The following is a 24,542-nucleotide window of genomic DNA, read 5'->3' on the forward strand; positions in this document are numbered from 1 at the left end:
TTTCTTCTGTGCTTATTGGGTTTTCATACAACAACAACTTCATCTAAAAACGTAGGACAGAAATTGCTATTCGTGAGATCTGGCGATCATGTTAATCTTGGAACTGGACCTCCACTACCAATTCAGCGTTGAGGGTAAATGCTGTTAAGTTGTTCACTCACAACAGTGAAGCAGAATGGTTGCTGTGTCGTTGCGTTGAAACTACAACCTCTCGAGAGCAACATCTGAGTCAATACATCTCAAATAGACACCAGACAATGTGCAACTTCATAATGGGTGGTAGCTGAAGAGCTGTTACGTGTCGTTGAACAATTTCAGCTCGTAAGCTGATAGAAAATCGTTGCTTGAGATCTAAAATTAGTGTGCCATATCGATTTTCCTTAGAGTTGTACATGACGCAGGATGAGCCCCGAGCATCGCGCACTAGTCCAAAGCGTCACAGGCTAGCACGTCTGACCCGCAGCCCGCCGCGCAAGATAGCGGAATAGCAGGCAACCATCCCACTATGTAGGCCCAACAGATCGCTGCTCTCTGCGCTCCGCTTAGGAACTCACTAGAAATGGGCTAAATTGTAATGAGGAATGGGTTAGAATATTCCAGTTCTGAATAGGTAATAGCTGACAGAAAGCGAGTAATTATTGAAAAGGTTCTACACAGGTTGTGAAGCACACAGGAATGGTCAAAAGTGATAGTATTACTGCAACAATGTTTTGTAAGTGTTTTTTTCGTTATTAAGAAAATCAATTTCAACTTCGATTTGTTTAAGAAACTTAACCATACATTCAACCCATGCTACGGTCGCAGGTTCGAATCCTGCCTCGGGCATGGATGTGTGTGATGTCCTTAGATTAGTTAGGCTGAAGTGGTTCTAAGTTCTAGGGGACTGATGACCTCAGATGACAAGTCCCATAGTGCTCAGAGCCATTTGAACCATTCAGCCCATAACAAACATCATTTAATTTTGTACACGTTTAGTGTTTAAGTGAGTGCGACGGTAATTGTGAACTGGTAAACTTATAGTTGGATATCAATAGCTGAAGTGCTAATCGGGTCCATGTGCAGACATGTTGTATACTTCATGACGTTTTCACGTTTTTTGCATGGTGCGTTCATGGTGTTGTAACTATAATGGCCAGCAGTTTATGAAATATTTTAAATATTGAAAAAAATCTTAGCTAAATAAATAAAATACACCTTCACTTACCTTCTTAAGTTTCCGCAAACAAATAACTATTGGCTGTCTTGGAAGTATTAGAGAATTGTCAAGACCGTGCCAAATAAGCCTATATTTGTTCTGCATCGAAAATTCGCTAGAGAATGCTAAATACAAGTCGACCTCTCATAAGAAGTTCAATGAATATTTTTTAAAACGACTTTTAACATTTTTGTTGATATGTTCTTCATGTACTGTATGTATCTTACGTTTGCATGTATACATTATTTTGCATATTATTAAAATAAACGTGAGTATATATATGTATATTCAGTGTAAGTACTAAAGTCTACTATCAGTCAAACTTGTTTACTTGAATTTGTCAAGACTGTGCTAAATGAGCCTATATTTGTTTTGCATGTAAATCTATTACACTTTAATAACTTTTCTTGTGTCCTGACCACACTTTAATTATTTTCAAAAACACCTTCACGTTCAGTCATTTTGAAAAGCAGTGTTATGGCAATCTTCGCTTTCGATTATTTGAATAAATGTTGTTTCGAACTCTCAGTAATTTGAATTTTTTTCCTGGTCTCGCGTTCCAAATTATCGACAGTCGTAAATAGGATGAGTCAACAACTATTGCCACCTAGAATAACATCGAAAGTATGATAGTAGCTGAAAATTTTGTAGGACAAATGTTGCATGGGACAACGGGGGCCATAATATGACGGTTTTTTGTTGCTAGGTAGGGTCACGTCAGAGATATGAAGGTCAACTTTGTTTTTTTAAATGGGATGCTGTAGTTTGATACTTTTTTCTGATAGCGGCTATCGAGACGAATCCAGTGATGTGTACAAGTAAGGTCTTTCAAGGTCAACGAATGGTTCAAATGGCTCTGAGCACTATGGGACTTAACATCTATGGTCATCAGTCCCTTAGAACTTAGAACTACTTAAACCTAACTAACCTAAGGACATCACACAACACCCAGTCAAAGGTCAACGAAGGTCAAAACGGTGGCATGAACGTCCATTTACAAAAGGTGTTCGAAGTGATGACCATTGGTATCAATTCAGTGCTGCAATCTTATTATCATGGATTGACTGGCATTCCTTATCACTTCGGCACTTATCGAAGCACATTCTCCGACAATTCTATCTCGTATATGGAAATTGGTACTCTTGCCATTGTGGTTCGAGATCCTTGTGTTAGTTCGCTCGCAAGGGAATCTGGCGTGAGCCAGAGTAGTGTTTGTCGCGTTCTGCATCGCCATAAATATTATCCTTACTATATCAGTCTCCACAAAGAATTAGCTGGTACGGATTTTATGCGTCGTATTGAGTTCTGCCAAAAGGCTCAACTTCAGGTTCAGAGGGATGACACATTTATTCAATTGATTTTATTTACTGACGAGACTACATTCACGAACCATGGAAATGCTAATTTGCATAACATGCATTATTGAGCAACTGAAAATACATTTTAGCTGTGACAAGTTGCACACCAAAAACCGTGGTCGGTGAATGTATGGTGTGGAATTATGGAGGACAGAATTTCATCGCAAAAAGTCTTAATGGCAGGAAGTACACCACATTCCTGCAAGAAACACTACGTTTGTCATTGGAAGAAATGCCATTAGGAACGAGGAACAGAATGTGGTATCCGATGGATGTCTGGCACATTTTTCGCCGATGATGCCTAGAAATGAGTTGCAGAGACAAATCGTTGGATTGGACGCCGAGGAGATGTACCGTGGCCGGCTAGTTCACCAGACTTGACGCCTCTGGGTTTTTGCTTGTGGGGACCCGCAAAAGACATTGTTTATAAAGATGTTCCAACTACACCTGAAGATATGCGAGAGAGATATGTCAGAGAATGTGCTTCGATAAGTGCTGATGTGATAAGGAATACCACTCAATCCATATTAGAATATTGCAGCACTGCATTGATACCAATGGTCATCACTTCGAACACCTTCTGTAAAGGGACGTTCATGCCACCTTTGTGACCTTCGTTGACCTTCAAAGACCTTACTGTTACACATCATTGGATCCGTGTCGATAGCCGCTATCAGAAAATAAGTACCAAGCTATAGCATTCCATTTAAAAAAACAAAGTTGACCTTCATATCTCCGAAGCGACCCCACCGTCATATTATGGCCCCCGTTGTCCCATGCAACTTTTGTCCCAGAAACTTTTCAGTTCCTATCATACTTTCGGAGTTATTCTTGGTGGAAATAGTTAGTGACTCACCCTGTATACATACATACATACATATATATATATATATATATATATATATATATATATATATATTGGGTGGGTGGAGGTGGAGGGGGGGCGGGGGGGGGGGGGGGCGACGGGCCAGAGAGCCTGCGCAACCCTGCCACTGAGCGAAGCACCGAAGTCCTGCGGATTGTCCGGGCTGGCCCACGCACCATAGAGGCCACGCCAGGCCGATGACTGATCTCCACCATTCCAGATATGGCATTTGCGACATTCATCATTCACAGAACATTAAACAATATAAACGATGCGTACGACGTACGTTCCGAAACAATCATGTTATTTTTCAACGTAATCACCCTTTATTACAATAAACTTATCACGTCTGTCGATTAAAAACTATGCATTTGAAAAAGTAATCTGATTCTTTGTCAGCAAAGTGTCCCATTACTGCAGCTTTCACTTCATCACCATCGTCATCGTCAATAAATTTCCTTCCTTGAAGATCTTTTTTCAGTTTGGAGCAGAGATAGTAGTCACTTGGGCTACATCTGGACTGTAGGATGGACGATCAATCTTCTGGAAGGTACGTTCCATCACTGCAGCCTTCGCAATTGCCACTGTATGCACTGGCGCATTGTAGTGGAGAGGACCACGCTATGTGACAACTTTTTTCGCTTTTCTAGTTTGACGGAGTCACGTAATTTGTGCAGAATAGAAGCATACATAGTATTGTGCGTTGACAGTGATAGTCCTTTCTTTCAAATCAATCTAGAACCCCAGAAGATTGCTGCCATGATCTTCTTTGTGGACTGAGTGACCTTCGCCTTTCTTTGTTGAGCTTCGCCTGGTTTAGGCCGTTCACGAGATTCTCTTTCAAATAGGGGCTCATAATAAAGAACAATAGTTCCGTCTCCTTTAACAATGGACTCCAGTACTTGATTGTCATGGCACAGCTATAAAAACTTTGTGCACAACTCACGCTCTGCTCCTTCTGCGCTGCCGAGAGAAGTCTGGGTACCTATCTTGCACTGACCTTTTTCATGTACAAATGATCATGCATGATCCGGAAAACGGTAGTTTTTGATAACCCTAACCTTGGTGCAATTTCTTTGAGTTACAACTGCCTGTCATTCAGAACTCCACTTTCAACAGTAGCGATGGTTTCGTCAGTAGGCACCTCAACAGGTCGACCAACACGTGGGTCATCAGCAATGCTCTCTCTGCCTAGACGAAACTGTTTAGACCATTTCTTGACTGTGAAGTGTGAAGGGGAAGCATCAAGCGGACTTTGATTTCAGCTGGCCCTTTTCTGTCAGGAACTTCATCACTGCACGATACTCGATTTTATTTATTGCATCACGTCCTACTCAAACAAGTGTCGCCACTCGACTGAGGCTAGTAGCTGGCCCATCTACTGATAGAGGTCGATAGCTCCCCTCCAAGGCGTTTTAACCTACGCGCGCTTATTCAATGTCAGACTGTAAACTTATGGTTGAAGGTCTCCTGCCCGTGTTTGCTTACAAACAGATTTGTTTTTGGAGAGGGTCCGCCTTGAGCAAAACACAATTTTTATTCCCCAAACATGTTTCACTGAAATGTCAGCATCATCAGTGGGCTTTTTGTTATTTTCTTATTTTCACATGCTGTGGATTTCCTTGATTTTATATAATTTAATGCAGTTGTTTTGTTTCACAGTTTTCATTTTTGTTGGTTTCTGTTTTCCCCATTACCTTCACCGGAAACGCCAGCACTTAGAAATTTTTCGTGTCTCTCACGCCTTCCCAGAGAAGGTAATTGGGAAACCAGAAACCAACAAAAATGAAAACTGTGAAACAAAACAACTGCATTAAACTACATAAAATCCAGAAAATCCTCACCATGTGTTAACAAGAAGATAACAAGAAACCACCGATGATGCTGAAACTTCAGCGTAACTTATTTTGGGAATAAAAAGAAAAAATTGTGTTTTGCTCAAGTTAGAGCCTCTCCAAAAACAGATCGAGTTTCTCGTACTTGTTCTATTAAGATTTCCGCCTTTACGGAAGTTCTCTCTGTATATTCTTTCGCCTTACTGGGCATATCCAATGAACCAAGCGGAAAAGAGTAACGTTATATCTTTGATACACAACCATGATCTGAAAGCAATGGTAAATTCCAGAGTGAATAAATCACAGGCGAACGTGCATCATTAATTTCGGCAACATCGTTAACGTCAATATGGCAGGCAGTTGTTTGTTAAGTTGTTTGTTATGAAACATAGCAGTTGCAAACACGTGCCTCGCAGGCACTGCTCATTCAGGATCTCATACCGCCTAAAACATTTATTTCCGACTAGTTGTTCGTGATCTCAAAATATTCAGTTATGGATACTCTGCTGTCTTTATAAATAGTTTTCATCCCTAAAGTTTCAGACACACTTATACGTAGGTGGTGTGGTGTGGTCTCACTGCTCAATCTACATCTGAAAAACGAGATTCACCATGTAAGCTAGTACAGTGGCGCTTTAACTAGAATTAACAGGTGCGAATAATGATTGTTGAAACTTCCTTTAGCAGTATTCGGCCAAATAGGGAAGATGGTAGTTTACGGTTCTTGATCACTGGATCATGCGCTGAAGTCCTACACTAAATTAAAAATCCCTCGGCTGTAGGTCATGGAGTCAAAATGGGGACATTGCAATCAGCGAACCATTTGGTGTTGGTAGAGACGAGTTGGCTATGCATCATGGCACGAGAATTAATCTTATAGCTTTTTTCCCACACCACCACCACCACCATAGACACAATCATCATCGTCGCGTCGTCGTCGTCACCATCATCAACAAAAGAAACAAGAAATGAAACTCAACACATACTAATTGTAGTCACTTGAACTAAACTGGTATACTCAAGAGACTTAACATGCAAGACCCTGAAATGATATCATCTGGTAAGGTTTTGCATCAGAACGCGTGCCACATAAATAAGTACTTGAATGTGTCCTCACATTCGTGCCTTTTCGTCGCTGAGTTTGGGAGTGACCCGCTACATTGTGATTGCTGCAATCACAAGTAGCAGATAATGACCCTCTCGGCCCACTTTTTTTATGTGTACGGCAATCTGCCATGTGTGCGGCCGCAATTATATGCACACTCGTCTCATATCTCGCTTATTTTCTGCACGACAGTCACTTAGCCGGCTAGTACAAGGTTTCGCGAACTGGCGACACATTCAGAGCGCCGAGTAGTGAACGGTATAGTAACGTTTTATGAACATAGAAACTCTGTGACAGACAGTTGTTTCTGTACCAGACTGATATATCCTGTCTCCACATTTCAAACAAAATACAACATACATCACCTGTCTGGGACTGTGTCTATACGGTGTCGTGTGTTTTGCACTTTTGCATAATTTCATCACATACAACAAACAACTGGTTCAGAATGTGCGAGTTTTAGATTCCGTGGCCGTTGTCACATTCAGTAAAACCAGTGTGACTGCTCGTTACGTTGTTTATAAAAACAGCGTTTCGACCACCAAAAGTTGACCGGTAAGTAGATCAGACACGACGGCATTGATGATGATGATGATGATGTTTAGTTTTTTTGGGCGCTCAACTGCGCGGTCATCAGCGCCCATAATACGTCCCAGTTTTTCACACAGTCCAATTTATTTACTCAGTCCAATTCAGCCACTGTCAAGAACGATTATCATGATGATGAAATGATGAGGACAACATAAACACCCAGTCCCCGGGCAGAGAAAAATCCCCAACCGGCCCGGGAATCGAACCCGGGACCCCGTGATGCAGAGGCAGCAACGCTAGCCACTAGACCACGAGCTGCGGGCAGACACGACAGCGTTCACGACATTATCAACCGGTCCGCGCTAATGTCTAGGATTAACAGCAAACTTATTCACTTTGTTTTACGAAGGCAGTGTGTGTTCATAGTGAAACAGAAACAAGATGCTTTTCGTGTGACGCAGGCTGAGGCGCTGTACTAATCAGACTGTGCATATTAGCGTAATACTGCTATTATAAACAATCAGGACACTACCTTGAAGCGCTTGCCATTCTATGACTTTGTAACATCAACGGAGCAGAAATCTAAGTGAAACTGTACATCAACATTCATGTTATTCATTACTACTTACACAATTTCAAATATCTGCGCTACTGGTGCATTCGTAAGCATAATATATAATACTATAATTTAATAGATGGCTCTGAGCACTATGGGACTTAACTTCTGAGGTCATCAGTCCCCTAGAACTTAGAACTACTTAAACCTAACTAACCGAAGGACATCACACACATCCATGCCCGAGGCAGGATTCGAACCTGGAACCGTAGCGGTCTCGCGGTTCCAGACTGTAGCGCCTAGAACCGCTCGGCCACACCGGCCGGAATAATTTAATAGAATATAATATAATAAGTAGACATCATTTGTGAATTCATCCTACCAATTGCAGGGCGAACGTCTCTTAAAAAGTTATTATTTTGACGATATATAAAAGTGCGAATATTTTAAAATTTTTAGTAATTGCTGTAAGTTTCTTTCAGAACCTTAAGGTAACGTTCGTAAACATAGATTACAAAATAGGAAAGTGTCTCACTGACAGATGCTGCGACTTTAAACGTTCCATCTTTACTGCGTAAATTCAATGTGAGCTTCCTACCTTGCAGACTCCATCTTACCATCGGTGTTCAGGGGCCTTTTCCCAGTTACTGTCTTTGTTAGAAAATGAGTTCACTTCCATTCATTCACTTTAACAGTACACCATTCCATGCAGCTATTCCACATTTACTTGTGTGTAATTAGCTGACTAATTTTCTTACTATAATAACTTCTATGTAAGTATTTCTTAGTCGATTAATATTTAATTGTGACAAGAACAAACAAGAACACTGTTTCTCGATACGTTTCTTATACGAAAATAAAAGTTATAACCGACTATCTCTCCACAGAATGGCTCCAAGCGTAAACATATTCTACAGGGTGTTAGGGGTGTAATTGTTGACTGCGGACGGTGTATTGAACAACATTACATCAGTATTTACTTCATTTACACACTAATAATTACTGATGTTATGAGTAAAATGTTTTTAGGTTGGTTAGTACCCCTAACTAGGTGTGGCACAAGCAAGCTATTAATGTTTATTTTCCATTGGGCAGCAGTTCAGGTATTGAAATGTGGACGCGTAGATGCAAAACAGATAGTCTATAGTGACAGGTGTAGTGTTTGCGGGAAGACTGTTACATACAGATAAAAAGCAACTAACGTACTTCAATGCGTACAGCACTAAAGTATAAAATTCACGACAACTAATTCCGCAAACAGTCTGAGTGTTCTGCTTGATGTGTTACACTTGGAGATGACTGTTTATGTTGGAAATGTATTAGAAATATTGAAAGCCAGCCGTGGTGGCCGAGCGGTTCTAGGCGCTACAGTCTGGAACCGCGCGACAGCTGCGGTCGCAGGTTCGAATCCTGCCTCGGGCATGGATGTGTGTGATGTCCTTAGGTTAGTTAGGTTTAAGTAGTTCTAAGTTCTAGGGGACTGATGACCTCAGATGTTAAGTCCCATAGTGCTCAGAGCCATTTGAACCATTTTAGAAATATTGAAGGAATTCGGATTTGGTTCACAGTAATAATAACTAAACAAGTAACAAACATCTGTTTGTATCCTACTTGCTTGAAACTTTGTCTTGTGCTAATAGTTTTACACATTACATTACGAAAACTTCTACCAGATACTAAGTTTGTTATGCACGTTTAAATGTCAATAAAAATACACGTCAAAATTTTAGAGAAGGGGGAGGGGGGGGGGGGGGGGGAAGAGAGAGAGAGAGAGAGAGAGAGAGAGAGAGAGAGAGAGAGAGAACATAAGTAAGATTGCGTCACTATGACAATTCATTTTCGTATCACTACTTGTTGTGTTCTGCTGTTGCATTCTGTTCCATTACTGGCACGTTGCATATAAAGTGTTAGTTAATTGGCGATGAAATGGATTGCTCTTTAATTAACTCTAGAGAAATACTGGCAGTACCCATATGTCTAAGAAAATCGGTCTTACAAAATTAAGAGGGTCCCATCCGGTCACGAACGTGTGTCCATTAATTCGAAGGGAAGGATTGCATGAAACTTTAATTGGAATTTCTCGTGTGAATACCACCTGAGACAGAAGAGCCCATATTTCATCAGAAATACGTGATAAGTCTGCCTATTTTAGAGCTTTAATGGTGTAATATTAATACGAACAAATTAATTACAGATCCTGTGTTTTTATAACTGTTCCTGGTTTACAAAGATAGCCTTCATAAACCGTATTGCTCGTATTGTACTACAGTTATTTTTTCTCCATAAACTACGGTTGTGACTGTGAAGCAGGACAAGTTTGCAAAATAGTAGTTATTCCATTGTTTCTGTTTCCAGAAAAACCATAAACTATCGGAAAATTATGTTACTCCTTTCGTATCAAGAAACACTTTTTTTTTTGCATAATGCGGGTTATGATAGTAAAACCGACACTTCAGTTCTCCTGACACAAGGCAAAATGTGTTTCAAGAGTTACTGTCAACTGACGATCATAGCGTGAGGAAAATGGTCCATATCTTAATTGATTAAAAAAGGTTAGGTGTATTGGTTGTCATTAGATGACGTCGGCATGTAAAGAGAGTGACTCAGGATTTAGTATTTATTTGAGGTACACTATGTGATCAGAAGTATCCGGACACCCCCAAAAACATACGTTGTCCATATTAGGTGCACTGTGCTGCCAGCTACCGCCAGGCACTCCATATCAGCGACCTCAGTAGTCATTAGACATCGTGAGAGAGCAGAATGGGGCGCTCCGCGGAACTCACGGGCTTCGAACGTGGTCAAGTGATTGGGTATCACTTGTGTCCCGTTGGATATTTATACTTTCAGAAAAATAATATTTCAGTGTCAGCAGAGTTCTATGACTACTGCATGGGAAAAATGTATTGGTGTTGCCATACAATCTGAGCAATATTCGTATTTTTTACCACACCCGAAACAGCTACGTTTCAGAATGGCTCTCCAAAGCTTTTTTATTTCTTGTGTTGTCAGTCATCGAGCGATACGGTGCAGCTGTGGAATCATTCTCTTCGCTTATGGGAGCGGGCGCTCACTTTCTTTTTGGCTGTTTAGATTTAGGTTTCCTGAGATTTCCCTAAGTCGGTCCGGGCGAATGCTAGGATGGTTCATTTGGAAGGACCACAGCCATTTCCTGGCCCACTGTTGTCCAGTATAAACTTGTTATCCCTTCCAAATATCGCAGTTTGTGTAATCCATGTTGATTCCTACGAAGGAATCCTGTTAGTTGGCACTATATCTGAACGTGGCATTAAGAACTCTAGACGTGTACATTGGATGCTGTAGGACATAACAGAGTTGCGTCATGTTGGTCAGGGCATGAACGACAGGATGGTGTATAGGGAGTCACAGAATCTTCTCACATACTCGACAAGATACGCCTCCGAATCTAGAGACCAAACCAAAGGCAACTTGAGTGGGGCACTAGAGGCACTGCGACGTTCGTAGTTAATAAATTAACAACCGATTAAGAATGTAGAAGATCGACGGGTTATGACGGTGACGGCCAATATCCCATCCATGTCAGCCGAACGGAATTCAGAAAAATATATTATTTTGTAAATGTAGAAATGAAGGCTTTGCTAATCATGCGGTTCAGAGTTGCCTCTACTTCCAAGACGACAAAAAATACATTATGACTGGAATCTGTGAACAATTATCAGAGGATGCGGATCTACTGAATAACGTTAATATTATTGCAAATCACATTTCCGAGAAGCACTTCAGTCGTTCAGGTCAAGAGGACATTTGGTATTTCTCCCAAACAATAACGGGGTCGATAAATCAGTCGAGATGATGGTATAATACGAAGTGTTATTTCCACAGCAGTAATGTACTAACCAAATACGATGCAGTTTAAAATCATAATACAAACTATATGGAACAGCCGCCTACACGTTATTCCGCAGCCTCGAGGACTGTCGAGGTATCCATGTACCGGCAAGAAATACGCAGAACAGTGCAACTATAACAGATTTCACTGCAATTTGATAGAAAATACTGTGAGACGAGGCGGCCATTTGGATGCATTTTAATAACTTTTCTTATGTCTTGAGCACACTTTTACTATTTTCAAAATCACGCAAGTTTGCACTTGTGTCATGATTGAGAATGTTGAATGTGATACTCTCCATCTAATGAAAAATTTTACATGACTGGCATAATACTGCCTTTCAAAATGACGGAACGTCTAAACGTGTACGGTGTTTTCGGAAATAATAATAGTGTGGTCAAGACACAAGAAAAGTTATTCAAGTATAATAGATTTAGATGTAAAACAAATATAGATTCATTTAGCACGGTCTTGACAAATCTCTAATACTTCCAAGACAGCCAATAGTTATTTGTCTGTGGAAACTTTAAATGGTAATTGAAGGTGAATGTTATTTACTTAGCTAAGATTATTTTCAATTTTTTGAAATATTTTATAAACTGCTTGCCGTTAAAATTACGACACATCAACGCACCATGCAAAATATGTGAAATCGTCATGAAGTGTACAACATGTCTGCACATGCATCCGATTAGCACTTCAGCACGACGGCACAAAGTAGGTAGGAGTAATGTTTGTATACAAGGAAAGATTACGCAGCGGCTTTCTCACTCAGAAATAATATTTAAATGTAGACTGTGTGTGAAAACATGTTGTTTTGTTTTGCCAAAGAACGACGATTGTCTGCCAACACATGTCTGAATTCGAAAGTGGCTTATCGTGACGTGGCACTGCTGTCGTCCGAATATACAGTTCACGGAGAACCGTGCTCAATGCCGTATAGGGCCTCAACGATTCCACGCGACTAGCGCCCGAAACGTCAGATATCCTGTTCACCCGGCCGCGCAGTATCGCACGGAAGTAACCGTATATGGAGGTTTCGGGGACAACTAAGCTTGCCAGATTACATTCGTCATACTCATACGTGCCCAGCACAAAGGGCGATGATATGTGTAGCAGCTGGATACACCACAGAATTATGTCTGGTTCGAATAGCCGCCACTGTGGTCAGCAGGCATTACATTTCTCACTTGTTAAGACGGCGACTGTGCCATATATTCCAGGTCTCGGAGAGGTTGTCTTTCAACTACACAACGCAAGACCTTATGTTGTCGATGCTGACCTGACCTAACTAGATCCATAAGGTGTTCGACATTCTCCAGATACCTCAACCGTCGAAAATATCTGCTGAGAGACTGGTACGCCTGCACTTGGCAGTCACTCCGACTCAAATTCTGGCAAACAGATCAAAGAGATCAGTGTACTAAATTTCGTATCCTGTACACCCCAAATCACTTACATCTACATGTTGTTGTTGTTGTGGTCTTCAGTCCTGAGACTGGTTTGATGCAGCTCTCCATGCTACTCTATCCTGTGCAAGCTTCTTCACCTCCCAGTACCTACTGCAACCTACATCCTTCTGAATCTGCTTAGTGTATTCATCTCTTGGTCTCCCTCTACGATTTTTACCCTACAATACTAAATTGGTGATCCCTTGATGCCTCAACACATGTCCTACCAACCGATCCCTTCTTCTAGTCAAGTTGTGACACAAACTTCTCTTCTCCCCAATTCTATTCAATACTTCATCACTAGTTATGTGATCTACCCATCTAATCTTCAGCATTCTTCTGTAGCACCACATTTCGAAAGCTTCTATTCTCTTCTTGTCCCAACTATTTATCGTCATGTTTCACTTCCATACATGGCTACACTCCATACAAATACTTTCAGAAACGACTTCCTGACACTTAAATCTATACTCGATGTTAACAAATTTCTCTTCTTCAGAAACGCTTTCCTTGCCATTGCCAGTCTACATTTTATATCCTCTCTACTTCGACCATCATCAGTTATTTTGCTCCCCAAATAGCCAAATTCCTTTACTACTTTAAGTGTCTCATTTCCTAATCTAATTCCCTCAGCATCACCCGACTTAATTCGACTACATTCCATTATCCTCGTTTTGCTTTTGTTGATGTTCATCTTATACCCTCCATTCAAGACACTATCCATTCCATTCGACAGCTCTTCGAAGTCCTTTGCTGTCTCTGACAGAATTACAATGTCATCGGCGAACCTCAAAGTTTCTATTAAAAAAAAAATGTTCAAATGTGTGTGAAATCTTATGGGACTTAACTGCTAAGGTCATCAGTCCCTAAGCTCACACACTACTTAATCTAAATTATCCTAAGGACAAAAACACACACACACACACACACACACACACACACACACACACACCTATGCCCGAGGGAGGACTCGAACCTCCGCCGGGATCAGCCGCACAGTCCATGACTGCAGCGCCTTAGACCGCTCGGCTAATTTTATTTCTTCTCCACGCATTTTAATACCTACTCCGAATTTTTATTTTGTTTCCTTCACTGCTTGCTCAATATACAGATTGAATAACATCGGGGAGAGACTACAACCCTGTCTCACTCCCTTCCTAACTACTGCTTCCCTTTCATGTCCTTCGACTATTATAACTGCCATCTCGTTTCTGTACAAATTGTAAATAGCTTTCGCTCCCTGTATTTTATCCCTGCCACCTTCAGAATTTGAAAGAGCGTATTCCAGTCAACATTGTCTAAAGCTTTCTCTAAGTCTACAAATGCTAGAAACGTAGGTTTGCCTTTCCTTAATCTAGCTTCTAAGATAAGCCGTAGGGTCAGTATTGCCTCACGTGTCCCAACATTTCTACGGAATCCAAACTGATCTTCCCCGAGGTCGGCTTCTTCTAGTTTTTCCATTCGTCTGTAAAGAATCCACGTTAGTATTTTGCAGCCGTGACTTATTAAACTGATAGTTCGGTAATTTTCACATCTGTCAACACCTGCTTTCTTTGGGATTGGAATTATTACATTCTTCTTGAAGTCTGAGGGTATTTCGCCTGTTTCATACATCTTGCTCACCAGATGGTAGAGTTTTGTCAAGACTGGCTCTCCCAAGGCTGTCAGTAGTTCAAATGGAGTGTTGTCTACTCCCGGGGCCTTGTTTCGACTCAGGTCTTTCAGTGCTCTGTCGAACTCTTCACGCAGTATCATATCTCCCATTTCATCTTCATCTACATCCTCTTCCATTTCCATAATATTGTCCTAAAGTACATCGCCCATGTATAGACCCTCTATATACTCCTTCCACCTTTCTGCTTTCCCTTCTTTGCTTAGAACTGGGTTTCCATCTGAGCTTTTGATCTACAGGGATATTCCTCAAATGACACCTAAGTGCCTGGCAGAGGGTTCATCGGTCCATCTTCACAATAATGTTCTATTATTCCACTCTCGAACAGCAGGCGGAACACCTGTATCTTTCCGTGCGGGCTCTGATTTACCTTATTTTATTATGATGATCGTTCCCCCTCTGTGCGTTGGTGTCAACAAATTATTTTCGTGTTCGAAAGAGAAAGTTGGTGATTGACATTTCGTGAGAAGAATCCGCTGCAACGAAAAATGCCTATGTTTTAATGATGTCCACCCCAATTCCTATATCATGTTAAGCGAATCACGTATTATTCCACCTATACGTTACACGCAAGATATAATTTTGTTATTTTCTATCGTTTCTGGTGTTGCAGTTTGAGTGGCTAGCTGTGTAAACTATACATTTTCTACGAAGCAAAAGCGAACTACAATACCAAATAAAAATTGCATTGCCGGCCGAAGTGGCCGTGCGGTTAAAGGCGCTGCAGTCTAAAACCGCAAGACCGCTACGGTCGCAGGTTCGAATCCTGCCTCGGGCATGGATGTTTGTGATGTCCTTAGGTTAGTTAGGTTTAACTAGTTCTAAGTTCTAGGGGACTAATGACCTCAGCAGTTGAGTCCCATAGAGCTCAGAGCCATTTGAACCATTTGAAAAATTGCATTGTGTAGGCCTGTTTTAGAGTTTCTACTTAAAAGGTCTAAAATCATGGCAATAAACTGAATTTCATTCAATATTCCGAATATGTCGTGCGTGATCTAGGTGTGGTAGCGTATAAAAGCGCTCTTCTCTGCTGTTACAATATCGGTTTCTCCATTTCGTCAAATCAATTTGTGTAAGAGCGCTCTGATGTAGACACTTCGGAAACAGTCAACTTTCATAGTTATTCTCTTCACGATTAGATTCTCTATAAACTGTTGTCCATGTATCCCCATGTGTACTGTAATTTACGTTTCTTTATTGTTACCGTGGTAGTGTAGAATGTAAACGGACAACTGCGGAATGTTCTTTTTAGGAAGCTACCAGAATAAAAGTGCGGGTAGGAAGGCATCTTTCTTCGTGGACATTCCATTTATAACCACAGGACATTCGTATAGCGCGTTACTGCCGACTGGATAAGCCAGTCACGAACCATAGAGCTCATCTTCGGACATTCAGAATCTTCTCACTCAGTCTTGCAGAGACGCCACGTGCTTAAACGCTGCCAAGGAATGCATTGGTAATGTCGTTACGTAAGAGGTTCCAGTCACCGATAAGTATATTGTACCTATTCTCTCCATACCAATGGTGTCTCATATCTCATTAGTAGGTTTATTTCGTCAGTTTTAAGTGCTTGGTCTAGTCTATTGGTAAACGCAATTGTGTATGGCGGTGGCAATTATCTTGTAACTGTTAGTTGCCTATAACCACACATACCCATTCACCTCTAATGCAGGATGACGGATTTAGGAGGTAACAGTACCATCCTACGCATGCAAAACAAACACAAGCGAGAATTATGCTTCAATTAATTAATCTACGAACATTGAGATCGTCCACGTAATGCAGTAATCTTTATCTCTCCACTGGTTATTTAAAGAATAGAAAACGTCGAATCCTTTACGCTACCCGTATTCTGATACGTTAAATTAGCAAATCGTACTACACGAGGCACTGATAAAGCTAGTTACACTCTGCACATGGCAGAAGCATCTTCCACATACTCAGTAACAGAACTTAGAAGATTCTTGTCGCAAAGCTTGATATAAAACGGCAATTCATTACCGAGCGAGGTGGCGCAGTGGTTAGACATTGGACTCGCATTCGGGAGGACGACGGTTCAATCCCGCGTCCGGCCATCCTGATTTAGGTTTTCCGTGATTTCCCAAAATCGCTCCAGGCAAATGCCGGGATGGTTCCTCTCAAAGGGCACGGTCGACTTCCTTCCACGTCCTTCACTAATCCAATGACACCGATGACCTGGCTGTCAGGTCTCCTTCCCCAAAACAACCCAACCCAACAGCAATTCATTCTGAAGAAGAATTGCAATATGTGTAGTAAAAAGCTTTATCCTAGGAAATGTGGTAATATAACTGCGTACTTTCGCGGTCATAGGGATACGGCAACACCACTGCTAAGCGGAAATCACTGTAATCAGCCACCTGAGTGTTGGAGGAAACGCCGTACTTACTTGGGTTATGAGGAAATATCTACTGTCAGCTAGAAAATATCTCAAGGCTCTTGGTTCAAATGGCTCTGAGCACTATGGGACTTAACATCTGAGGTCATCAGTCCCCTAGAACTTAGAACTACTTAAACCTAACTAACCTAAGCACATCACACACATCCATGCCCGAGGCAGGATTCGAATCTGCGACCGTAGCAGTCACGCGGTTCCGGACTGAAGCGCCTAGAACCGCACGGCCACCGCGGCCGGCTCTCAAGGCTCTTCATTTGACACCACACAACAAACGAGTAGTTGGTTGTAAGGTCTAAAACCCCAACGATAAGAATGCTTCAATTGCCCAGTGTGATACATCTTAGGCCCGAGACGATAACAGCAAAGGCTACCCTGATTATTCGGATTCTGCGGAACCAGAACATAATGCACGGAAGAACAGTATCTTCCCGGAACCTCTCAAAACACAGGAAACAACATTTACTGGCTGTCTCAACATACAGATGTTATTCAAAAAAGGAAAATTGATGCTAGTGACAATTGTGACAGATTCGAAATTGTTCTATTTGCAGTACTAGGCTCATATTCTCGTGAGTCTGATCAGTTTGATTCGTGTGTATATCGTATATACAGCTGAAAACCATATTTTAAACTCACGAACAGTAATTTAGAAACGATGGGCATTGCATTCCTGATATTTAATAGTATACAGCGTTCAGTAACAAACTTCATGTCGCCCTCAGAAATACTCTCTCTTTTCACAGAAAAGTGCAGCAAGCCTTACAAGCTGATGAATGGCCCCGTAAATAAATTAAAATAGTTCCAATCATCCAGTTTCGACTAAGGCTTTTGGGAGAATTTCCTTGGTTGTCAGGTAAATATCATGACTGGTAAGCCCTTCCTTCCCAAATATGCACAACTGTGGACTCCTTTACACCACTATCAACTCGCATGGAAATTGGCTAACAAGAGCCAAGACTCTCTAATGGAAAAGATATACAATGATCCTGAAAAATTAAAAGTTTAGACGTTCTGGTGAGAACTCGAACGAACGCTGTCGAAGGTCACCAACTACCATTTTAAAATCCTATCATAATTAAAAATTTCAATGAGCAGATCGGCAGAGGTCGGAAAGACACACTTATCTTCAGGAATTTCTCGGCCCAGACCTCGTCAGCAAAACAAATGCCAATGGACAGCGATTAATAAATGCATGTAGAATGGCACCCTCAAACACTGTCCACACACTTTAAAAAACCACCATGAAATATGACGTCAAAGAAATCACCAACCAACCACATAGAATGACAGGTAGGCTATGTAATTGTAAATGTAGAAAAATGTACGTTAATGCGGATGAGTAGGAAAAAAAAAACAGCAATGTCCGGATACAGAACTGTAGCGTTCTGTCTGACACAATCACGTCGTTTAAACATCTGGCGCAACCTTATAAAGCGATATAAAATGGAACGATGATGTGAGGGCTGTTGTAGGGAAGACGAATGGTAGACTTCGGTTTATTGGGAAAATTTTGGGAAAGTGTGGTTCAGCATATAGGATGCTAGTGGAACCTATTCTTGAATACTGCTCGACTGTTTGGGACATTCAGCACGTCGGATTAAAGGAAGACATCGAAGCAACTCAGAGGCGGGCTGCTACTTTTGTAACCGGTAGGTTCGAACAACATGCAAGTATTACGGAATTTCTTCGAGAACTCAAATACAAATCCCTGGAGGAAAGGCAATGTTTTTTACGAGGAACACTACTGAGAAAATTTAGAGAACGGGCATTTGAAGTGGAGTGCAGAGTGATTCTACTACCGCCAACATAAAATTAATGTAGATAAGATACGAGAAATTAGAGCTCTTACGGAAGCATATAAATAGTCGTTCCTTCCTCGGTTTACATGTGAGTGAAACAGGAAAGGAAATGACTGGTAGAGGTACAGTGTACCCACGTTACGCACCGCACGGTGGCTTGCGGATTGTGCATGTAGATGTAGATGCAGAAGTAGATCTTTTGTGAGTGCGCAAGGACTACATTAAGTCCAACCAACATCTATCATAGACCAAAATCTATCATAGACCAAAATCTGTTTCAAACCTAATCGGAAAAAAACAGAAGATAAAGTACAGCGATTCGGTCAAGAATACTTAAAAAGAAATCGTACGTGAATTTATATGATTGCTGCGGACAAACATACAAACATGGAATGCATTTGACAGGACTATTTTAGAACCAGAAAGAAAATTCTATTACTCCGCGTAAACGTAAACAAGGACGATGGCCCCAATAATGTGATGGAATCTTGGAAATTCGCATCCGTGCCTGGAATCAAAGAACCAGTAAAGTGCAAATAATTGATGAAACTTCTTAGAGACACAAAAGAAAACACTCAAAACAAACAGGCGACTTAGATGCACCTATCTCTTCAACAGATGCCCGGAAATTGGTAACAGCTGACCACAAGAGCGTGCGAAATATCTGCAACATTTTTAGGGAAGAACCACCATATTACAGACAGCCCAATATGTCTTTACGTATCGAGACTAACAGAGAAGATAATTGTGACATCCTGCTGCATTGCTTTGAGAAACGACAAAACTGTGCACCCACTGAGCAAAATTGCAATCGGACACATGAACTGCAAAACTTAAGCACGAAAATAATGTGCGCATAATGCTCTCGTACCTAGAGCTCCACCAACTGCGGTGACCGAGCGAGGTGGCGCACTGGTTAGACACTGGACTCGCATTCGGGAGGACGACGGTTCAATCCCGCGTCCGGCCATCCTGACTTAGGTTTTCCGTGATTTCCCTAAATCGCTCCAGGCAAATGCCGGGATGGTTCCTTTCAAAGGGCACGGCCGAGTTCCTTCCCCGTCCTTCCCTAATCCGATGAGACCGATGACCTCGATGTCTGGTCTCCTTCTCCAAAACCAACCAACCAACCAAATGCGGTGCTCGATGCGGTCGCACATTGTCATCCATTAAAAATAAGTCAGGGTGGAATGCACCCCTGAAAAGATCCACATGGGGAAGGTGTACAGCATCACAATAACGTTGACAGTAAGTGTACGTTCAAAGATTTGGAGACAGTACACCCATGCAACGTTTTATCTCTCCACAGCACAACACCAGCACCACCAAAACTATGGTGTTCGACAATGGTCGACGCACCCTCATATGGCGAGAGGAGGGAAAATGTGAAGCATCTAGGAACATTGTTGAACATCATCGCACAGGCGGTCCAGGTGTTATGGTGTGGGGGACACATTAGCTCACAGACATCCAAAACTTTAAGCACACTACACTAACTGATGAACATTATTATGACACTGTACTCTTTGCCCATATGCGTCTTTGCAGGAGTGGCCTGACTTCATTTTTATGGAGGACATTTCGTGACCGCGTCCAACAGCGCAGGTGGAGGAGCATCCGCAAAGAGAGGATATTTGGTGAAACTAATGGAGTGGTCCGCCCGTTGCCAACGAATTAAACCCCATCGCTAGTGGCTGTAAATTATTGGAAGAGGAACACAGAACTGCAGGCCGCAGTGGACGAGCGGTTCTAGGCGCTTCAGTCTGGAACCGCTTGACCACTACGGTCGCAGGTTCGAATCCTGCCTCGGGCATGGATGTGTGTGATGTCCTTAGGTTAGTTAGGTTTAAGTAGTTCTAAGTTCTAGGGGACTGATGACCTCAGAAGTTAAGTCCCATAGTGCTTAGAGCCATTTGAACCATTTTTGATGGGGGCATTGTCGGATACTGGCCTTTCGAATGGGAGCTGGATGGGGACTGGGAAAGCTCTGATGGATTGACGGAGTGTTTTAGAAGACAGGGTGGTGGGAGGGGCGATTGGTGGTGATGATGATGGTGGTGGTGGCGGCGACGATGATACGCTTGGTCCTGAGGGCTCCCTGCTCACGTGCTCTGTGTTGAGTAGAACTGCAATCGACGAGCCTCCCGGTTGTGGGACGACTGTCCAGCCTACAGTCTGGCTGGGGTCCATGTCCGGAGCGGAAAGACGAGGCAAAGCAGCCAAGGCAGTGTCGGGTGTTACACGTTTCCAGCAACAACATCGATCCTAACTGCCTACCAAACATGGGTGACTGGCGAGCGACCAGACCCTAGCTTGGAAAATGCCCTACGCCTCGGGGGAGCAGGTGGAGTATCTGGTAGGGGCCGGAATCTTGGTTGGTGTTCTTTGCAGCAGTCTTCAACTGTTCCGGATTGTTTGACCGATGAAGGATTTGCCACAACCGCATGGAATATTATATACGCCCGCTTTCTTGAGACCAAATTCGTCTCTTACTGTCCCCAGTAAGGCGCGTATCTTGGACGGTAGTCGGATAACCGTGTCAATTTTTTGTTGTTTTAGCAGTCTCCCAATGTTTGCCGTCACGTTGCCTGCATACGGTAGAAAGGCAAGGCCTCGTTCCTCATCTTTAGGCTGTCCTTCATCTGGCTTTCATCTGTGTTTCCGTCATCTGAGGGCTGTCTGGATCTGTCGATTGCTGTACCCGTTGCTGTGGAACACATTTTCTAGGTGTTTTAGTTCTTTGTGCAGATTTTGTTCGTTCGATATCGAGTAGGCCCTGTGAACCAGTGTGTTGAGCATTCCGTTGAGTTGTGCAGGATGGTGGCAACTCGAGGCACGTAAATATAAGTCCGTATGTGTAGGCTTTGGGTACACGCTATGTCCCAGTGTGCCATTTGATTTTCGCTCTACAAGTACAGCAAGAAAGGGTAATTTCCCTTCCTTCTCCATTTCCATGGTGAACCAATGTTGTCATGGTCGGAATTTAGATGTTCTAAAAACGTCTGTAAATGATGATGTCCATGGGGCCAGATGATAAACGTGTCGTCCACGTATCGGAAAAAGCACACAGATTTCTGTTCTGCCGCTTGTAGTGCTTCCTCTTCGAAACTCTCCATAAATAAGTTGGCTACCACTGGTGAGAGAGGACTCCCCATAGCCATACCGTCGGTCTGCTCGTAGTATTGGCCGTTGAAGACGAAGTAGGTGGATGTAAGTACGTGCCTGAAAAGTTGTCTCAACTCGGGACCAAATTTCTCGCTGATAAGGTGGATCGAATCTTCTAGAGGGACCCGTGTGAAAAGTGACATGACATCAAAGCTGACCATGATGTCCGTTTCTCGTAGGGTCAGCTTCTTAAGACGACGAATGAAGTCCGCCGAGTTCCGAATATAGTGTTCGCACTTTCCCACATACGGTCTGAGCAGGCATGCCAGGTGCTGTGCGAGGGGGTACGTGGGCGCCCCTGTGTTGCTGACAATGGGACGCGTCCCTTCCTTATGTGTCTTAGGGAAGCCGTATATTCTCGGAGCTACTGCGGAGCGCTGTCGAAGTCTCTTCGTATCCTTCTCCTCAACTGCGCCATTTTCCAGTTGGGTGGCAGTGCTTAGTTGTATCCCGTTGGTCGGGTCCGTCTTGATCTTCCGGTATGCCGGGTCGTCAAATAGTTGGAGCATCTTCTCTTCATAGTGCTGTCTGTCAGAAGACAAAGAGACCGTCGTCCTGCCCGCCGACAAAGGAAACACCACAATCGAAGCGTCGACGCTCGCAATCGAAATGTCGACGGCCACAATCGGACCGTCGGTGCAGGGAATCAAAGCCCTACTGACGGACACAAATAACACCAACAATGAGCAGACAGACCAAGCCCTAATACCAATCCTTAAAATACCCAACATCTCGCCAACCTCAGGCAATGAGAAGACACTACCGAACACCATCACAGTCCACAGACAGCCAAAACTATCCAAGACATTCCCACACACATAAGCATACAATGTGGAGTAAAAGCCAACAGGCTACAAACTCCTCAACACACTTCCCCAAAGGGGGTAAAGTAAAAGGTGTGTGTGTGTGTGTGTGTGTGTGAGAGAGAGAGAGAGAGAGAGAGAGAGCAGACAGACCATTTCATCAGAATCACCTGATGTTTATTCGCCGAAATATCGTGGGACTTCAACGATAGCATAAGGCTGGACACCCGAGAGACCACCTGGAAACAACACACGTGCCTGGAGAGCCTCCGATCACATCTCTCACACCGTTTCTCAGGCGCCGACATAGTTACGTTATAAGCCACCATGTTACACTCTAGAATTCGGAGCCCTCTAGTGGCAGAGAACTGCAATGAAGAATAAAGATGTAGAATCTTAGTAACTTTTATTTTATTTAAAAGCTTTAATAGTTTCCACGTAAAAATTCCTGGACATTGCTTTTCAGCACTCTCTCGTACTACTACTACTACTACTAGTAGTAGTAGTAGTAGTAGTACTTCTCTTTCTCCTTCTCCTCCTCCTCGATTCTATAACAACTATTACGACCTTCCGTTTCCAAACGCTAGTTCCTCACTCTGAAGGACAGTATTTGAGACTCCTTCGAGGGAGACCTTTGTTTCAAAGCAGGGTAACGAACAAATACAACATTAAATAACACTTAATGCTGCTTCAGACGTTATTAGAATATAAGATATTTCATGCAACCAGCGAGCTTTAGTTAGCTGAGGAATGATGAACGAAGTATCAGAAAAACCGAAACTAGGAAAATTGACTGACAGAATTTTGAAGACGAACTTGTAGTTATATAATCGCCACGGAATCCTACACTGGGAAAATTTTTTAAAGAGGGGAGAACTGTTAGCAAAATCAGCACTGGAAGTAGATTAGTTCTAGTAAAAAGTAACTCAGAGTTTTGAAGTGCAGGGATTAGCCCGTTACAAACTTCTAGGACTTGTAGAGCGGAGTGAGTAGATAATATTTTGAATTATAATCCATGTCAGGTTCAAATGGCTCTGAGCACTATGGGACTTAACATCTGAGGTCATCAGCTCCCTAGTACTTAGAACTACTTAAAGCTACCTAACCTAAGGACATCACACACATCCATGCCCGAGGCAGGATTCAAACCTACGACCGTAGCGGTCGCGCGGATCCGGACTGAAGCGCCTAGAGCCGCTCGGCCACAGCGGCCGGCTCCATGTCAGGTGACGTACCTTTCCGTGCTACAACCATTTGAAAATACGTTGGTAACGAGACCAGTTTCACAAGTCATTGATTAGGTGTCACCCATTACATCATTTATTTTACAGTTGCACTCATTAATGGACAAAAAAATTGCCCTTGTACTCGTGGACGGGTTCTCTTTGACGTGATGCAGTACGGCTTCTTCCAATTCGTGTGTGTGGTGTGTCTTTGGAGCACTGTAATTACGCCTGCTGACGGTGAAGGTAGCCTTTGTCGAAGCCGTTGCGCAATTGTGGCGAAAAGGGTATGCAATGGAGTTGGATTTCGTGGAAAACGATCTTGATAAAGGCGACGAGCAGCGTTTCCATTACCGTGAGCTTAGCCATTCAGAAGAATCATGTTCGTGTATTTTGCAAACGTGTACTCAACCTTGTTGTTCTAACACGTATTGACACGTGATTGAGACTCGAACCAGGTCAGAGAGGTAGGACAGATGTCAAATGGCATCAGCCGTTCAGAAAAAAATTCCCCCTCCCCCCCCCCCCCCTCCCCAAAATCCCGCTCACCCTCGATTACCCTGTTGTATACCTGACTAACAACACGTTTTCAGACAGCTGCAACATGGAAACGGCATGTTTCCGGAGACGAGTTTTATTCAAAGTTTTATGTACTCACCTCCACATGCCTTTCATAACGCGTAGGAGAAGTTTGTGG

The sequence above is a fragment of the Schistocerca americana genome, chromosome 3 (assembly GCF_021461395.2).
Source record: "Schistocerca americana isolate TAMUIC-IGC-003095 chromosome 3, iqSchAmer2.1, whole genome shotgun sequence".
Taxonomy (NCBI): domain Eukaryota; kingdom Metazoa; phylum Arthropoda; class Insecta; order Orthoptera; family Acrididae; genus Schistocerca; species Schistocerca americana.